Here is a 5,000-nt window from a genome sequence, read left to right as displayed (position 1 = left end):
AAAACCAACAAAATAGAACCGAGGTCCTATTCCATTATTCCATGCACACAGTATTCAGGCGGGCTTGCCTGCTTTAAGCACTCTAATTTGTTCAAAGTAAACGTGCCGGCCCACCGAGACACTCAATAAAGAGCACCCTGGTAGGATTTCAACGGGGTCCGCCTCGGGACGCACGAGCACGCACGAGGCGGTCGCACGCCTTCGGCTCGCCCCACCGGCAGGACGTCCCACGATACATGCCAGTTAAACACCGACGGGCGGTGAACCAACAGCGTGGGACACAAATCCAACTACGAGCTTTTTAACCGCAACAACTTTAATATACGCTATTGGAGCTGGAATTACCGCGGCTGCTGGCACCAGACTTGCCCTCCAATAGATACTCGTTAAAGGATTTAAAGTGTACTCATTCCGATTACGGGGCCTCGGATGAGTCCCGTATCGTTATTTTTCGTCACTACCTCCCCGTGCCGGGAGTGGGTAATTTGCGCGCCTGCTGCCTTCCTTGGATGTGGTAGCCGTTTCTCAGGCTCCCTCTCCGGAATCGAACCCTGATTCCCCGTTACCCGTTACAACCATGGTAGGCGCAGAACCTACCATCGACAGTTGATAAGGCAGACATTTGAAAGATGCGTCGCCGGTACGAGGACCGTGCGATCAGCCCAAAGTTATTCAGAGTCACCAAGGCAAACGGACCGGACGAGCCGACCGATTGGTTTTGATCTAATAAAAGCGTCCCTTCCATCTCTGGTCGGGACTCTGTTTGCATGTATTAGCTCTAGAATTACCACAGTTATCCAAGTAACGTGGGTACGATCTAAGGAACCATAACTGATTTAATGAGCCATTCGCGGTTTCACCTTAATGCGGCTTGTACTGAGACATGCATGGCTTAATCTTTGAGACAAGCATATGACTACTGGCAGGATCAACCAGGGAGCTGCGTCAACTAGAGCTGAGCAGCCGGCCGCCCGGGAGTGTGTCCCGGGGGCCCGCGCGAACACGCAAGCGTCCGCTCAATTATTCTGCAAACAGGAGGAGGCTGAGCTCCCCTGCACAACACACCTCGAAACCCTCTCAGGTCCCGGCGGCGCGCAGCGCCGTCCTAAGTACTTGGTCGGGTTCGAGAGAGGCGCAATCGCCCGGAGTTAGGCGAGTAGACGCTTTAGGTGCGACCACCCGTGCTCCCAACTGAGCTTGCCGCTGCCGACAGAGGCCCGGGAGCGTGCTGTCGTGGCATTGCCGGCGGGAGACAACACGCGCCACCTACGGTGACCGGCAGCTCCAACGCCAGCGCCACAGAAGGACAAAAGCCCCACTTGGGTGCCGAAGCGAACTCTCCCAGCACAGCGCACGCGCCAACACGTCCGCACAGCTGCGATACAAACCACCTGCGAGAACCGCTGGGGCGACCGAGCAGCAGACGGCGTCGCGGCGCCGAGCGCCGGGCGGCGGCGCATCCTCAGCGCACACAGTCCTCAATCGGACCAGCACACTGCAGATGGCCACCGCGCTTCGCACCGGGCCCGCGAGGACCTACTTTGGCCGCAAGGCGCCGCGAGCAGGGGGCGCCGGCGCGCAGCTGCGCCGCCTGCCGCGTCCGTCGGCCGGCGCGCCTGCCACTGGCCGCCCCCACCAGCCGGCTGTAGCGCGTGCGCCCACGCACCGCGCTGCCAGCACGCCGGGCGGCCCCCCCTCACCGGCCGGGGACGGTCCCACCCAGCCACCGCCGCGTATCGCCTCACACCCAGATCCCCTTTCACGTTCGTGGGCATGGTGGGTCCCCTTTCACGTTCGTGGGCATGGTGGGTATCCATGAAACAACCGGTTAATAGCTCGACCGATCGTCGCCAACACTGATTCACCTCTAGCGAGAACAACCGCACCACAACGGGTTACCAGTTGTTCATTTGCGTAACGTCACCAGCAAACGTAGACGTCCATCGCCATTTGCAACGAGTATTGCATGCCTGTGTCAGGTGTCACAACACACTACGTCTGCCCACATAGACGCAACAACATGTGCACGCCTAGAGAACACGTGGAAGGTAGCCCCCGTACGTATGCGGTGTCCATTGCGCGAACGACTGTCAGCCGGCCTCTGCAGCATGTCGCAGATGTGGAACGCGGTGCAACATGCTATCACAGTGTGTGAGAAGAGACGACTACGTCCGAATACACGCTCCACTACATCAACAGACTGCTCATGCTGATCGCCATCCAGGGCGTCCGTTCCTCCCACACGTCTGAATGGCGTACCACACTGCAATCCAGCTCCTAAAGGGAGACGACACGTAGCTGCGTCCACAATATTTGGACTGTATGGTCCGCCGTTGCTAGGCGCAGTCGTCGTACGGTCACACATGTGCCACGATGTATCATTCAGTACATACGGACCAATGTGCAGCACAGTTTGTGGGTTTTGCGTACATCCGCGGACAGGTGACAGGCCGTACCACAACGTAGGCTGAGTACGTCGGCATGCGAAGGGCATTGAACATGCAAACTTCTCAACGACCAGCTTGTGAAGGCAGGGGGGAAGGGGGGGGGCATGTACGTCCTGCTGCTATCCACATTACAGTGTATAGCAGGAGCATGTGGAAAGTCAGCAACACTTGCAAGGTGTTTAACATGACGCGATACACAGGGGACCGGGCAGTGCGAATAGCGAACTATATTGCGAGGGTTGCGGTTAGGCAACACTACACTAATTTAACGAGTTGCATAACAATTACAGAGCAGGTTCAGCGACAACGTGCGTCAGGTTAAGGCGCAATATAGGTTAGGTTGAGGCGCAATATGGGTTACGTTAAGGCACAAATTAGGTTACGTTAAGGCACAAATTAGGTTACGTTAAGGCACAAATTGGGTTACGTTAAGGCACAAATTGGGTTACGTTAAGGCACAAATTGGGTTACGTTAAGGCACAACATGGGTTACGTTAAGGCACAACATGGGTTACGTTAAGGCACAACATGGGTTACGTTAAGGCACAACATGGGTTACGTTAAGGCACAACATGGGTTACGTTAAGGCACAACATGGGTTACGTTAAGGCACAACATGGGTTACGTTAAGGCACAACATGGGTTACGTTAAGGCACAACATGGGTTACGTTAAGGCACAACATGGGTTACGTTAAGGCACAACATGGGTTAGGTTAAGGCACAACATGGGTTAGGTTAAGGCACAACATGGGTTAGGTTAAGGCACAACATGGGTTAGGTTAAGGCACAACGTAAGTTAGGTTAAGGCACAACGTAAGTTAGGTTAAGGCACAACGTAAGTTAGGTTAAGGCACAACATAGGTTAGGTTAAGGCACAACGTAGGTTAGGTTAAGGCACAACGTAGGTTAGGTTAAGGCACAACGTAGGTTAGGTTAAGGCACAACGTAGGTTAGGTTAAGGCACAACGTAGGTTAGGTTAAGGCACAACGTAGGTTAGGTTAAGGCACAACGTAGGTTAGGTTAAGGCACAACGTAGGTTAGGTTAAGGCACAACGTAGGTTAGGTTAAGGCACAACGTAGGTTAGGTTAAGGCACAACGTAGGTTAGGTTAAGGCACAACGTAGGTTAGGTTAAGGCACAACGTAGGTTAGGTTAAGGCACAACGTAGGTTAGGTTAAGGCACAACGTAGGTTAGGTTAAGGCACAACGTAGGTTAGGTTAAGGCACAACGTAGGTTAGGTTAAGGCACAACGTAGGTTAGGTTAAGGCACAACGTAGGTTAGGTTAAGGCACAACGTAGGTTAGGTTAAGGCACAACGTAGGTTAGGTTAAGGCACAACGTAGGTTAGGTTAAGGCACAACGTAGGTTAGGTTAAGGCACAACGTAGGTTAGGTTAAGGCACAACGTAGGTTAGGTTAAGGCACAACGTAGGTTAGGTTAAGGTACAACATAGGTTAGGTTAAGGTACAACGTAGGTTAGGTTAAGGCGCAATGTCGGTTAGGTTAAGGTACGATATAGCTTAGGTTAAGGTACACATTGTTGTAGGGAAAGGTGTATTTGGGGGGGGGGGGGGCGGCGGCAGGTTCGTTGATAGTGATTATCGTAAGTGCATGCCTGCGGGATCATCCGATTTGTCACGTCAGGATGCACTTGTGGCTCATGACAGGCGGCGCTCCGATTCCAAGGTTGTGGCAGATCTGTGTCTTTCATTCCTGCCATTGTTTGTGTACTGTGACAGGAGGCAGTATGGTGATGTTGGGTGCACCCCTGTGTAGGACATGTGTGGGTGTTCGTGGCTTAGCTGAGCAATGGCGGATGTCGGAAGGGTGGGATATTCTGTTTTCTGGGTGGACCTCCCGGTCTGGTTATGATAGTGTGGATTGTGTAATGTGGCGGAGAGGATGCACCGGATGTTCTTCCATGCTGGTGGTTAGATATTGTGTGTGTGCCTGTTAGAGGCAGAGAGTAGTGTGTGATAGTGTCTGGCTGACGTGTGGTTCTCATTGTGTGCAGAGTCTTTCAGCATGTATAGGGACGGTTGTATATATTATCTGTATTCTGATGGCTCTGCATTTATTACTAATCAGTTCCGTGTATACGGTTACTCTGGTTCCAGTCGAAACTGTTCTATCTCTGTACATTAGTGACACTGCGGCTCCACTATGTTGCTGCCCCTGTCGGCCGTTTCCCCCAGTGTATGGCTAGTGATTATCAGCAATCAGTCTATTAGTCAATACCGGTAGTGTGACGACTTCAAATGTCCGGGATGGGGGAAGCTAAACCCTTCCCGTGGGTCAGGGCCTAGAAAGACTCTTCCCACGCAGGAGGCTCGGACTGTCGTTACTCTTCCGAGAAATATATTTGCCCAGCGTTTTTTGCGACTGCGAGTGCAACGCCAGGAGGCTCCGACTGTCGTTACTGTTCCGAGATATATATTTGCCCAACGTTTTTTGCGACTGCGAGTGCAACGCCCACGGGTACCGACATGGATGGGGCGCTTCCTAGCTGATCGCTCGGCATGGGAATCAGTACAGTGAGCAATGCGATCG

General features: G+C 53.1%; 1 non-coding gene across 1 annotated transcript in view; it reads right to left on the bottom strand.

Annotated features, from left to right (window-relative positions):
* Positions 1-939, bottom strand: part of LOC126432752 (small subunit ribosomal RNA) — a 1,909-nt gene extending 970 nt beyond the window's left edge. Inside the window, exon 1 of the ribosomal RNA XR_007578196.1 lies at positions 1-939. This exon is cut by the window's left edge and continues 970 nt beyond it. This is a non-coding gene — a ribosomal RNA (small subunit ribosomal RNA).
* Positions 940-5,000: the final 4,061 nt, after the last annotated feature.

This window comes from Schistocerca serialis, unplaced genomic scaffold (genome assembly GCF_023864345.2).
Source record: "Schistocerca serialis cubense isolate TAMUIC-IGC-003099 unplaced genomic scaffold, iqSchSeri2.2 HiC_scaffold_1153, whole genome shotgun sequence".
Lineage (NCBI taxonomy): Eukaryota > Metazoa > Arthropoda > Insecta > Orthoptera > Acrididae > Schistocerca > Schistocerca serialis.
Note: the sequence above shows the minus strand (reverse complement) of the source record. Positions and strands in the feature narration are given on the sequence as shown.